Below are 14,966 nucleotides of genomic sequence, written 5' to 3'. Positions count from 1 at the left end.
AGGCCCTGCGAAAGACCGAGTTGCCCTTGGTCAGAGGAGATGACCCAGTGTTCATGAGGCATGGCAAAATGTTTGTGTGTGCGTGGCATGACGTGATACTGGCGATCGTCCAGACTGTATAGTTTGCTCCGATCGTACCCATCCTAAAGGCTGCGTCAGACACAATACAGGGTGATGGTGGGTAAAAATAAACTTACATAAGTTTTGAGGTGTAGTAATGGTTTTAGTTTACGACTGTTGGCTTATAATTGACTTTTTCCCTGTTCACTTGATGTGTGGACAAAATAACAAATGGATGGAGGGGATGAATCTGATTAAATAAGTTCAACTCTCTTTCAAAATATCAGGTATTTCATGGAAATTACATAATACAATATTGCCACCACCATCTGATGTCATAATATGCAAATTAGATGGGAAAATGTACTCCCTATATAAACTGTAGGTCATTCTCAATATTTGTTTCATTTACACTTTGTCTCTGAACCACTTTCAAGCCAGAGCCTTCTGAAATTTAGATGTCAAAATCTAGTATTTTTCAAAATAAAACCTGGCGCCTAAAGGGTTAATTGTCTGTACCTAACCTAGAATTTGATGTGCCTAAAATACCTTGCATGAACTTAATGTCATTGCCCACAGCATTTATATGTTCTGTGAAGGCTAGCACTTCTCTTTTTCTGATTTTGACCCAGGTGTCATCAACATACCTGAACCAGTGGCTAGGAACATTTCCTGTGAAGGCAATCAGGGCTCTGCTCTCATCTTCTTCCATGTAGAAGTTGGCCACTATTGGGGACACCGATGAGCCCATGGCACAGCCATACTTCTGTCTGTAGAAACCTTCACTGTACTGGAAGTACATGGTCGTCAGACAGAGGTCAAGTAGGGCAGAACAGTGGTCTGGGGTGAAGTTGGTTCTGCTCGACAGACAGCAGGCGTTCTTCACCATCGTTACCACTTCTTGAGAGGAAATGCATGTAAAAAGTGAGGCGATGTTGAAAACCCCATTGTTTCATCTGAGGCTAGTTTTATGTTAAATTAAAAAGTTAGTAAAAACTGGAAAGCCTCTTGGGTAAAGTGAAAGAAGTCCTTTTGCCTACGATACAGCACAGGAATACTATGACTTGGATGACTGAAAAATTTCATCAAACATAAACCTAATCAAGTATTTTTGTTGTCTAAAACAAACCAAGTGTTTTTCTAGTATAGTTCTAGTTGCCTAAACCTAACAACGTTTTTTAGTTCTTTAAACATAACCAAGTATTTGTTTCCTAAAGTTGATAAAAATAATGAAGTTCCCTAAACCTTACCAAGTATTTAGTTGCCTAAACCTGACCAATTATTTTAGTTCTCTAAACCTAACCAAGTGTTTTAGTTCCCCAAAGGATGATCAAAACGATTTAGTTACCTAAACCCAACCAAGTATTCAAGTTCTCTAAACCTAGCCAAGTATTGATTTGAGTTTTGATTTTTTTTTTTTTTTTTTTTTTAATCATTGACTAAACCTATAAACTATATATTTCAATTCCCTGAACCTTTTTAAGTACTTTAGTTGCCTAAAACTAACCAATAATCTTTGTTGGTTAAACCTAACAAAGTATTCGGGTTCCGAAAGCTAAACAAGTATTTTAATTGCCTAAACCTAACCAAGTATTATTCTTGGTCGAACCTAACAAATTATTTTGATTCCCTTAACCTAAACAAATATTTTAGTTGTCTGACCTAAGTGCTTTTGCTACCTAAACCTGACCGGGTATTTTAGTTCCCTAAACCTGATCAGGTATTTTAGATTGTTAAACCTAACCAAGTATTCTAGTTGCCAAACCTAACCAAGTATTTAAGTTCCCTAAACCTGACCATATATTTTACTTACCTAAACCTAACCAAGTATTTAAGTTCCCAAAACCTGGCCATATAATTTTACTTACCTAAACCTAACCAAGTGCTATAGTTCCCCAGACCTCACCAAGAATTGTATGTGTCCTTACCTGACCATTTTTTCTGTTGCTGCCAAAACCTAACCAAGTATTTAAGTTCCCTAAACCTAACCATGTATTTCAGTTACCTAATCCTCTACAGCATGATCACCTGAGTGTGAGTCTGATAAATAATCCACTAATCTGCACCATTTTACTTCAAATGTGGTCTTCAACGCTATTTATTCGTGTAAGTTATATTTAAACAATGATCCTAGAACAACATTAACACGAGTTGCAAAGATATGCCATCACAACAGTGTGATTGGTCAGAGTCAGAGATCGTCTTGGACAACATAAATTATGATGTTCGAAGAAGACATTTTGTGTTTCTGACATCAAAATACAAAGCTTGCATTCCAAAGTGGTTTCATTTTTGCATCATACACAAATCAAGCAGCAGCATGTTTGTTCTAAGCAGCAAGTATGACTCTTGAGTAAGAACCCTGACCATCTGTTGCATTCTGTTTGATGTTCTGTGCTTCAAGTCCTGCATCCTGCATTGAAGATCACAACGGTGTACCACACACAAGTTTAGCATACACCCCCGCTCTCTGTGTATGTGTATCGCTCTCTCATAGTGCTCAAAGTAACAGTAAGCAATATGCTGACTCTACACTCAAACCAACAGCACATGACAATAATATACAAGTAAGGCACAATGTTTGATTGAAAAAGGAAAATTATCCCCAGAACTTTTTATAATATTTTTATTTTCATCTATTTTTTTATTATTTAAATTTTTTACACTCACACTGTATTTTTTCTTGTGTTTGCTTTGGGTTGTCATTGAATGTTTGCTTTCCCTGTTGCAAAGCATTGTAGTCTGAAAGAACTTCAGAGGCAAAAATGAGTCTGCCGAATGAAAACTGCCATGTAAGTGCCCTTTAATTAAGTGCTGAGATTAATTATATATTGGGACCAATACAATTAGCGGCTTCTAGTTTCTTTACAACTGTGATAACATTTTTGATATTTAACATATTTTTTATGTGTGTATAAGATGAGTGTGTGTTGCCTGACCCTAGATTGACCTTTGTTGTTCTCTCCTTTTCAACGCACAGACACTCCCACACAAATTCACACAAAATTGCAAGCTCAAACACAAAAATACAATTTATATGCAGAAGCACAAATGCAATTAAACACACAGACAGAAACCCCGCCACACACAAGCACACACACCCACACACACATACAGCGGGGGCAGACAGCAGGCTGCAGAGCTCTGCCAGATGATAGGGTTCTAAGAGGCAGTGGCTGTGACCTTGGCTGCCCTTGTGTGTGCCTGACTCCAGCTGGGCATCCATTAGAGGGCTCCACAACAGACGCTGGCTTCTGCTGAGAGCCAAGGGTCAGAAGCTGTACACACACACATTCACACGCACTTGCCACATGAGTGAACAAAGCACAGAGACACACAAAGTCGTACAGTGTAGTATATATATTCCAATGCAATGTTGATGCAGTTGGTGGACATATACAACATACAAATATCTTGTGTGTGTATTTACCAGTGCCTGTATGATGGAGAGTGACAGCAAGCGGCAAGCGAGAGACTGTATGTGTAATTTTGAGGGAAACTAATCTTATCAAATTAATGAGTCTTAAATCCAAAAATGGTAAATTCTGAATACATTGACCTCTATCTCTGGGACATGAATTATGAATAAGGGCCAATAAACATACATACAACTAGACTGATGATAGATAGAATAGACAGAATGATAAGGCATGAATGAATAACAAATGAAGTAATTAAACTATTGCTTACAGAATGAGTGAATGACTGAATGTTATCAAAAATGATTCAAAAAATGCAAAAAAAGGGAGTAGTACATACTTCATAAAGGCAAAACATATTTAAGCATTAGTTCTGAAGACAGAATCCATAAAGATGGTTGCTTCCTAATATTCTGTGGTGATGCATGGGCTGATGATGAGGCGAACACAGTTCAGTAGGTTTGGTAAAGCAGCTGGTCTTACTTATTCAGGATGATGAGTCTGGGTTAAGACAAGTCCTATCTGAGGGCACACAGCATGTGTTCTCCAATCTTGTTGCGTTCAGTGACAGGCTGCAGAGTTGGGATGCATAAAGCCAAAAAGTCTTCAAAAGTGTATTAGGAATCTTTGCAGTCTTTCGTCTCAGTTAATCATTTATTCTGGAGTTTTGCTTAGCTCTTAGTAAAGAGTCTAAAACAAAAGTCATCACTTGTAAATGCCATAAAAATGGGCTTCACCACAGAGAGCCGAAAAAGGGTAATGTGCAAAAGACTGTGGATGGCATGTGTGAAGTTTTAAGTCTAGTGCTGTGTTCTGGAATAAAGAGGATCCTTGGCACTCTGTAACTGATTATGAATTGATTCCACTGTGTGGGAAAAGAACTGGCATCTACTAAAGGGGAGTAAATTGACTGATTTGACTAAAAAATATTTTTATGATTGTAGTGGTATGAGGCACCACTGCCTTATTAGACTTAGTTTGGCTGCATCATGGTCCCTCTGGCTTATTAGCCAATCACTGCTCTTCCCAAGGGGATAAAAGTAGGCCGTGTCCCCCCTCCTGACCTCTCGCTTCCTGCCTTTTCGGCCCGCCTACTTCCGGGTCGTCGTATGTGCCGCTAGCGCCCGAGCACAGGTAAGCGCACATTGCCGTGCTGTTTTTTGTATATTCGTCCGTGTTTCATTTAATTAAAACCGTCGTTCCCTAATAGACTTGGCGTCTTCACTGCGGTCGAGCCAACCGGTCAGGGGCTGTTTATTGCTGCAACCAGAGCATTGGTGAGTGATGACATGCTTCTGCCATTTATTGCTGTAGCCAGGTGCTAAGCCCCTCTTCTGCTCCTCTCCCTCTAACAGTCTGCTGGTTGTGTGCTGCATGGTGGCTGTCTTCCCTGCTACGTTTGGTTTCTTCACCCCTCTCCCTCTTTGGGAGGGATGCCAATGCACTCTGACTTATAGCTGGAACTGAAACGCTAACGCTAAGCTAATGCTAACGTTAGCTGCGAGCACAGCTGATTAATCACGGCTTTTACCGCTGCTACCTTGCTACCGCTGCTTCGCCGCTGTCTGCCGCTGTTCTGCTGCTTCGCCGCTGTTCTGCTACCTTGCTACCGCTGCTTCGCCGCTGTCTGCCGCTGTTCTGCTGCTTCGCCGCTGTTCTGCTGCTTTGCTGCTGCTGCTCCGACGGCCTGGCTCTGGTCCGGTCAGCCGCCGGTGGTCAGCCTGTTTCCTGCTGCTAAGTGCGGTGCTGCTTCGTGTGTGTGTGGCTGTCACTCGTACTGGATGCAACGAGTTTGCTAGAACTCTCAGCCACTCACTAAAACTGTATGTCTGCGTGTGTGTGTGTGTGTGTGTCTTAAGTGCAATCTGGCAAGGTTTGGTTTAATTGTTTATTTATTTATTCCCTGTTTAATGGTTGAATTTCTGTTGTTAATTTGATCAATTTGAGTTAAAACTGTTAAAACTGGTTAATTGTTGAGTTGATATCTCTGGCCAGAGACTTGTTTCTTTTGTTTGTTGGGTTGATTTATTAATCTAATTTAACACTTTTCAGTTTATTAATTGATCATTTACATGTGTGGGCACGCATTATAAAAGATTTTGTCCTTAAATTTGAGCCCTTTTAATCGTGTTTTCCTCTCCCCTTTAGTGCTGAAGGCTGACGGTGGTGGTGGTGGTCCTCCTGGGTGGTGGTGGTCCCCTGTGTGCTGTGTGATCCCTTTTTAAGATTTTCTTTGTTTGCACGTCACGTTTTGCTGTGTGCGTGGGGTGTTCTCCTTTTTCTTTTGGATGTCACTTCCCCTACCAAACCCCTCTCCCAGCCGGTAAGCCTCAGCCTACGTCCCCCTTTTTGGTTGGGCTCCCTTCTTTCTGTTGCATTGCCAATCTTGTGCTTATCTTTTAATAAATAAAATATTGTATATGATCATTGAACGCCGTCTCTCTCTCCCTCCCTGAGTGAACGAACCTGAGTGTCCTTTTCGTTTTGAAGGTAATAATTGACCTTTAGTACGGGTCCTTGGGCCCTAACCCAAGGTGGCGTTGTTGGTATCTGGTGTATAACGTAGTAATAGCCCTCGTGTCGCCACATTATCTATGCTGGAAAATTGGAAACTCAGTAGTTCCGGCATGTTTCATGTGTATCACATATCGTAAGAACCAATGGAGGCACTAAGAGATTGTAAGAGTTTACTGTCACTATCTGACATTAAATCTGTCAGTGTGTTTACATTACACTCGAAAAAAACGAATTATTGGGTTAGTCTGACCATGATTGGAATTTTAAAATGTATGTATACACCTTAGTCTGACTAAAATCGGACTGGATCAGATTTCTCATAGTTGGATTAAAACACCTAGATTATTCGATTGATAGTTGCATTACTCGTGCATGTATATGTTTTATCAGATTGGATTTGGATTTTGCGTTCTGTGCAGGCTCAAGATTTTTTACCCGGGGGCGTGAGCCGGAAGTGGAATGGCGGCAGCGGCGGCGTCTTTCCGCCGAAATAACCGCAAGCAAGAGCAGCATTGTGCATCTAGTTTGTGTAATTATTATGTACAACATATACGAAATGTACAAAGATGTAGCTTCGTCTCGCTCTTTGTACGCCATCTTTCTCGAATGCCGAGGCAGAGTTTGTTGTTGCTGGTGACGTAAAGTGGTCAGCTGGAGGTGGCTCTGTTAACACTAGTTGAAATGGGTACAGTGCCACTTATTGTACCAAGGTATGACATGCTTCGGCCAATAATTCCATTTTCTCATCAGCAAGTATACTCGGACAATTGCATTTGTCTGATTGAGTAGCATAGTCGAACTATGGCTGAAATCCGACTAAGCTGTGTATGTAAACGTTCTGAGCCTAAACTTTTTCCTATTTTAAGTCAGTTAGGATTACCAAAATTATTTCTATTTGCTAAATGACAGAATAATGAGAGAGACAATTTTTTTATTAGTTTCTTCAAAGTCAGACGTTTACATACACTAAGATTACTATGCCTTTAAACAGTTTTGGAAAGCCAAGATGATAATGTCATGGCTTTGGAAGCCTCTGATAATTGACAACATCTGAGTTAATTACAGGCACACATGTGGATCTATTTTAAGGCACACCTGTCATATTCTGTCGCTGCTAGGACAAAAAAATTCCCCCGTCTGTGGAACATTAAAGGATTTCTGATTCTGATTCTGATTCTGACCTCAAATACATTGCTTCCTTGTGTGAGATCATGGGAAAATCAAATGAAATCAGCCAAGGTATCAGGAAGAGATTTGTGGACATCCACAAGTCTGGTTCATCCTTGGGTACAATTTCCATATGCCTGAAGGTGCCACGTTTATCTGATTAAACAATTATACGCATAATATAAAGTATAGTGCTATAAGTATAAACACCATCGGTATTTCCAGCTGTCATATCGCTCAGGAAGGAGATGGGTTCTATGTCCCATAGATGAACGTGCTTTGGTGCGAAATGTGCATTTCAACTCCAGAACAAAAGCAAAAGACCTTGTGAAGATGCTGGCTGAGGCTGGTAAGAGAGTGTCATCATCCACAGTGAAATGAGTCCTGTACCGACTTGGGCTGAAAGGTCACTCAGCGAGGAAGAAGCCATTACTCTAAAAGCAACATAAAAAAGCCAGATTACAGTTTGGAAATGCACACAGGGACAAAGATCTTAATTTTTAGAGACATGTCTTGTGGTCTGATGAAACTAAAATTGAACTGTTTGGCCATAATGACCATCGTTACATTTGGAGGAAGAAGGGGGAAGCTAGCAAGCCTGAGAACTCCATCCCAACTGTGGAGTATATGGTTGGCAGCATCATGTTGTTTGGGGTGTTTTGAACAATTTCCCCCCGGGGAATAATAAAGTATTTTGAATCTGAAGGAGGGACTGGTGCACATCACAAAAAAGATGGCATCATGAGGAAAGAACATTATGTAAGAAAATTGAAGCAACATCTCAAGACATCAGCCAGGAAGTTAAAGCTTTGGTGCAAATCTTCCAAATGGACAATGACCCTAAGCATAAAGCTAAATTAGTTACAAAGTGACTTAAGGACAACAAAGTCAATGTTTTGGAGTGGCCATCACAAAGCCCGGATCTGAAAAGGCGCGTGCAACCAAGGAGGCCTACAAACCTGACTCAGTTACACCAGTTCTGTCTGGAGGAATTCCAGCAAACTATTGTGAGAAGCTTGTGGAAGGATACCCAAAACATTTGACCCAAGTCATAAAGTTTAAAGCAGGGGTGCCCATACTTTATGAGCTTGCGAGCTACTTTTAGAATGACCATGTCAAAATGATCTATATATTTTACACAATGCATAATTGATATTGAGAAAGTGATGTAACCCTTGGTATTGCACATAAAAATTTACAGCAGTAATGCACATAGGTGACAAACAGCCACCAATGTTGCACATAAGCAACTGGAGTAATTGGAACATTACATTACATTACATTCATTCAATGTATTGAAACATTCAGCAATATTATAATATATATATATATATATATATATATATATATATATATATATATATATATATATATATATATATATATATATATAACGCAAAGCAATTATAATAGAATATTAATAACTGGTGATTTTAATTTACACATAGATAATTCCTCAGATCCTATGTCAAGAGAATTTTTAAACCTTCTACACTGCCCAGATTTTAATCAACATATCACACAGCCGACCCACAGCAGGGGGCGCACCCTGGACCTGGTCATAACCTATGGCCTGTCCATTGGTGCGCCCTCTGTTGTGGACCTGGCTGTGTCTGACCACTTTTGTGTGTTTTTTACGATCACCAGTTTTAACCAGCGGGAGGCCCCAGTGAGAACAGTGAGGAAACGCTACCTAACTTCTGAAGTGGCTGCAAATTTTATCCAGATTTTACAGAGCACTCCTGCAGAAATTTTACCAGCACCATGTGATTTTATTGTTGACAGCTTTAACCATAAAATAAAATCAGCACTGGACTCTGTGGCTCCACTTTTAATAAAGACAATTAATACAAGACCTACAACCCCCATGGAGGAATACAGAAATTAAAAAACTCAAGAGAAACTGCAGGAGTGCTGAGAGGAGATGGAGAAAAACAAAATTAACAGTTCACTATGAAATTTTACGTGGACATCTCAAAACATATAATAATGCAGTCAAACAGGCAAGAATCTCCCACTTCCATAAAATCATCAACAGACATAGAAACAGCCAAAAATTCCTCTTCTCCACAATCGACCTTTTAACAAACAAAAATTTTAATAGATCCTCAAACACCAATTGACGCCCTTTGTGAGGACTTTGCAGACCATTTCAGAAGTAAAATCAATGACATCAGATCAAGTCTTTTACCTCAACAGATTTTAAATGTCGACACACCTGAATCATTGATTTTTCTCGAGGAAACACTGGAGAGTTTTGCCCTGGTTGATGCAAGGGCACTTGGTCGAGTCCTCTGCCAAGTAAGGGAGAACACTTTGTGGATTCTTTGAGGATCAGCTGTTATACATGGTGAATTGCTCTCTTCAGACGGGTGTCTTCCCCGCCTCCTTTAAAACGGTGGTGGTGAAGCCCCTTCTGAAGAAGAGCAACTTGGATCCCAACATCTTTAATAATTATCGGCCTGTACCCAACTTACCGTTTTTAAGTAAAATTTTGGAAAAACTTGTTTTTAACCAAGTAAATGATTTTTTAATCGCAAACAGCATTTTAGAAAAGTATCAGTCTGGTTTCAGGACAAACCACAGTACAGAGACAGCCCTTTTAAAGATTTTAAACGACATCAGGTGCAACTTAGATAACCATAAACTCACAGTCTTGGTACTACTGGATCTAACCGCCGCCTTCGATACAGTAGACCATCACATTTTATTAAATAGACTAAGGAACCTGGTCGGCCTCTCTGGTACTGTTCTTAACTGGTTCGTCTCTTACCTCACAGATCGAATTTTCTTTGTTTTCCTCAGAAACCCACAAAATAAAGTGTGGGGTTCCCCAAGGGTCAATTTTAGGTCCAACTCTTTTTAATGTTTACATGCTTCCCCTTGGGGACGTCATCAGGAGGCACGACATCAGCTTTCATAGTTATGCTGACGATACGCAACTGTACATCGCCGTGTCTCCTGATGACACAGGGCCTATTGATGTCCTTTTTAACTGCATTTTAGATATGAAGACATGGATGGCAGCGAATTTCCTACAGCTCAACCAGGACAAAACAGAGGTTTTACTCATTGGTCCTGATGGCCAGAAAGAGAAACATTTACCAAAGTTAGAGAATCTTAAACCATCACAATCTGTAAAAAATCTGGGTGTGATTTTTGACTCTGAGCTCAGTTTTATTCCACACATCAAAAATATAACAAAGATAGGTTTTTATCATCTTAAGAATATCGCCAGAGTCCACCCGTTTCTCTCTCAGGCCAGCACGGAGGTGCTGATGCATGCTTTTATCTCTTGTCGCTTAGACTACTCTAATGCCCTGCTCTCTGGCCTTCCCAAAAAGAGCATCTCGATTTTACAATTACTAAAAAACTCAGCCGCACGAGTGCTGACAAGGACCAGAGGGCGGGAGCACATTACACCGGTTTTAGTCGCCATGCGTTTCAGGATTGATTTTAAGGTTCTTTTACTAGTTTTGAAGTGTCTTAACGGTCTTGGGCCTTCTTATTTATCTGACCTGCTTTTAGTCTATCAGCCCCCGAGGACCCTGAGGTCCTCCGGCACCGGCCTTTTGACCATACCACAGGTTAGTTCAAGAAAAAGCACGGGGAGGCGGCTTTCAGTTATTATGGGCCCCGACTGTGGAACAGCCTGCCGGAGAACCTCAGGGTTGCGGCGACTGTTGAGGTTTTTAAAAAGAGACTCAAGACCCACCTTTTTAACCAGGCTTTTACTTAGTTTTTAGCCTCTTTGTTTTTATGTTTTTATATTTTAGTCTCTCGTGTTTTTAGCCATTATGCTTTTAGGTTTAGTCCTCTGTGTTGTTTTTAGCATCTTTGTTTTTATGTTCTTATGTTTTAGTCTCTCATGTTTTTAGCCATCATGCTTTTAGGTTTTAGTCCTCTGTGTTGTTTTTAGCCTCTTCATTTTTATGTTCTTATGTTTTAGTCTCTTGTGTTTTTAGCTGTTATGCTTTTAGGTTTTAGTCCTCTGTGTTTTTAGCCGTTATGCTTTCATGTTTTATTCCTCTGTGTTTTTAGCCGTTATGCTTTTATGTTTTAGTCCTCTGTGTTTTTAGCCTTTATGCTTTTTGCTTTATTTTTCTGTTTTAGACTGTCAGCATTTAGTCTCCTGTGTTTCCTCATGGGGGCCTGCCGGGCTGGGAGTTGTCTCTGGTCTGGCCGGTGGGGGTGCTCTCTCGGGGGCTGTTTCGGCCCGGGCGGTTAGAGGGCTCCGCACTGAGGTGTGGGGCCTCCAGTCTGCCGGGTTGGGGTGGTCCCTGTGGCGGCTCTCTCTGCGGCCTTGGACCGGGATTGCTCTCAGTGTGGCTGGCCCCCACAAAGGTAGCTTCCTCCATGCCTTAAGGTCTCGCTGCCCAGAACATGTCGCTTCAGTGACAACTAGTGTATGTGTGGGTATGAGTGTATGAGTCTGTGTGTCTGCGTGCGTATGTGCGATTGTCTGTTTGAGTGTGTATGTCTCTGTGCATGTCTGTGGGGGTGGGAGGGTTGGGTTCTTTTAATTTTCTTCTCTTGATTTTATTTACAGTTTCTCTTTTCTGTTGTGGTTTTTAATCTATGTAAAGCACTTTGAGTTACTCCTCTGTATGAAAAGCGCCATGCAAATAAAGATTGATTGATTGATTGATTGATGATTGAACAGGAATTGTGCAATGTTAAAATTGAAACATTTGGGGTGCACTGTTGCAGTCCCATGAAAAGATTAACATTGGAAAATCTGTATGTGTCACCTTGGTCTCTATTAATGTAAGGGAAAGCTGATTGCACCATACATTTTCTAAAAGCTTATGTCTGTCTCTAGATGTGATTAAACATGCATGATGGATGTCCCACCTTCCTCTATATATCAGGGACAGTACATATTTCTATACTGCATCTACATTGTATTGAAAGTTTTTGAAACACACACATTTATTTTCAATGTAGCCTAAATCTGTTCATGGGGCAGAAAGTCATGCATCCCAAAATGTTCAATGTTAACTCTCAAATTCAGTGTGGGCAGACCTTTCAAAAACAGTTGGTTTCATGTGTGTGTGTGTTTGTGTGTGCAGTAACAATTGTTGTTGTGTTCAACAGAAGTTTGCGTATGTTTTATCTGGATACAGACTGACGTGAAACAGATTGACGTTATGTCACTGTTGGTTTTATCTTATAGCCATTAGCCCAGTAGCACTAACCTGCTGAGGCAATGATAGCTTACCTTGTTGTTGCTGGCCTGGATGGGGATCGTTTTCAATTTTTTTCTAAAATATAGAGAATCCACTGTTGAAAGTAGCAGCATATCTTTGATAACATACTCTGCCACCTCTCGAGGATCAAGCATCGTGGTGCAGAACGGGAGAATGTTTTGCTGCTTAGTTTTTTCTCCACTCTCATCCTCAGTTTGCTTTCTTTTGGTCACTAGCTTAATGTTAGTGTGGCACCGTTTCGTTAAATTACTTGTACTATTTCGCGAGGTAGAGAGATCTTTTGGTTTTGCACACAAAGTGCACTTAACTATAATGTTTTTCACATCCTTGTCTCTGATCAACTGAAAATAATGAGCATCCATCTTGCAAATGTAGAGTCCAACTTGTCTGCTGCTGCAGTCATCTTCTCCTCAATCAATAGATCTCTAGCACTAACAGCGCTGCCGCTCCCACCACGCGCATGCATAGGGCCCCAAGTGCTGAGGGGGCACCAAAAAAAGCCTAATGAAAAATCATCATAGTCATAATAATTGTAATGCTGATATTATTTCAGTATATACATATTAGGCACTTTTAAGGTATGTATATCACAAAACAGGCAGAACAAGAGATATATTTAAATGCTCAAGAAAGTAACGATGGTGTGCCTCTGGCAGCCACTGCCACACCGGCTCCAACCACACCAATCGTAGGTGTTAGGAGTAAGTTGGCTCCACCAGCGCAATTTACTGGGGAACTAGGATTATGCAGGACCTTTCTCATTGATTGTTCTATTCATTTTGAATTAACTCCTCATGCTTTCCCCACTGACCGGTCCAAGGTAGCATTCATAATTTCTCACCTGACCGGAAGAGCCAAAGCCTGGGATTCAGCAGAATGGGGACGGGGCTTCCCACTCTATAGCTCCCTCACAGACTTCCAAGCGGCATTAACAAGGACTTTTGACCCGGTCAAGACCGATCGGGAAAAAGCACAGGAGTTAACCGGACTGAGACAAGGCAAGGGTTCGGTCTGCGACTACGCCATCCGCTTCTGCACTTTGGCGGCGGTGAGCGGCTGGAATTCTACTGCCCTCTACGACGTGTTTCTGAAGGGGCTGGCAGCGCTCACAAACACCGAGCTGGCTGACTCCCTGCCGTTCGCCGCCGGAGCAGTGCCTTCACTCTCCCACAGAGGGAGAAGGAGAGCCCATGCAGCTGGGTAGAGCTCGGTTGGAGCAGGAGGACTGACAGCGGCGACAGCTAGAAGGTCGGTGCTTTTACTGTGGAGAGACTGGTCATCTCGTCGCTGTCTGTCCAGCCAAGAGGTCCATGATGGTGAGTCAAGTCACGGCGTCAGGACCTGTCTCACACACCCTCACTACGCACCACACCACACCACATGGAAAAGAACTGTTTGCCATCACACACATCAGTGAACCCCTCCAAGTGCACATAAACGAGCATAGCAAGCACATTCACTTTTATTTATTTCAGTCATCCTCTCATGTTCTGGTTTTGGGACAGCCATAGCTGTTTCGCCACAACCCACATGTCAATTGGAGAACGGGAGAAATCATGAGGTGGGGGACAGACTGTGTGGGAGTCTGTTTTTCCACACCAACCCAGGGGAAGGATGAGGCAGGGGTTAACCTTGTGTCTACTAATTTCGCCACAGAATTCGAGTACCCGGATCTGAGCTCTGTACCCTCCTGCTATCACCATCTCCAGGAGGTGTTCAACAAGACCAAGGCCATGTCCCTCCCTCCATGTCGTCCTTACCACTGCACCATTAATCCGATCCCGGGCTCCACCATCCCCAAAGGCCGTCTGTACTCGGTTTCTGGTCCGGAGAAGAAGGCCATGAAGGATTACATCACCACCTCTCTGAAAGCGGGGTTAATCCATCCCTCTTCATCTCCTGCAGGTGCCGGTTTCTTCTTTGTGGGCAAGAAGGACGGGTCCTTAAGACCCTACATAGACTATAGCCCATTGAATGACTTTACTATAAAGGACCGTTACCAACTTCCTCTCATGTCTTCTGTCTTCGACCAGCTCTAGTTGGCCAAAGTGTTCACAGAGCTTGACCTCCGCAACGCTTCCCACCTGATCCGCATAAGCGAGGGGGACGAGTGGAAGACCGGGTTCAATATTCAAAGTGGCCACTACGAGTACCTGGTCATGCCTTTTGGACTTACAAATGCCCCAGCTGTTTTTCAAGCCTTGATCAATGATGTACTAAGAGACTTTCTTGACCACTTTGTTTATGTTTATCTTGATGATATTCTTATTTATTCACCTGACCTTAACATACACTGAGAACATGTGACCAGAGTTTTAAAAAGACTGTTGGAGAACCAACTCTATGTCAAAGCTGAATAGAGTGCATTCCATGCCGACACTGTCTCCTTCCTAGGCTTCATCGTAGCCCCTGGAAGAGTGCAGATGGACCCGGCTAAAATTAGTACTGTGGCTGAGTGGCCCACACCTGATAGCCACTAGAAGGTTCAGCAGTTCCTAGGGTTCGCTAACTTTTACAGGCAGTTAATCAGAAGCTTTAGCGCAATCGCTGCCCCTCTCCATGCTCTTACATCTTCTCAGGTGTAGTTCCTCTG

General features: G+C 41.9%; 1 long non-coding RNA gene across 1 annotated transcript; it reads left to right on the top strand.

The window, feature by feature from the left end:
- The first annotated feature begins 4,708 nt into the window (after positions 1 to 4,708).
- LOC115597453 (uncharacterized) lies at positions 4,709 to 5,911 on the top strand. Its single transcript, XR_003987106.1, has 2 exons — positions 4,709 to 4,756; positions 4,835 to 5,911. It is a non-coding gene; the product is annotated as an uncharacterized LOC115597453 (long non-coding RNA).
- The last annotated feature ends 9,055 nt before the right edge of the window (positions 5,912 to 14,966 follow it).

Source organism: Sparus aurata, chromosome 16 (genome assembly GCF_900880675.1).
Source record: "Sparus aurata chromosome 16, fSpaAur1.1, whole genome shotgun sequence".
NCBI lineage: Eukaryota > Metazoa > Chordata > Actinopteri > Spariformes > Sparidae > Sparus > Sparus aurata.
This window is presented reverse-complemented; position numbering and strand designations above follow the sequence as displayed.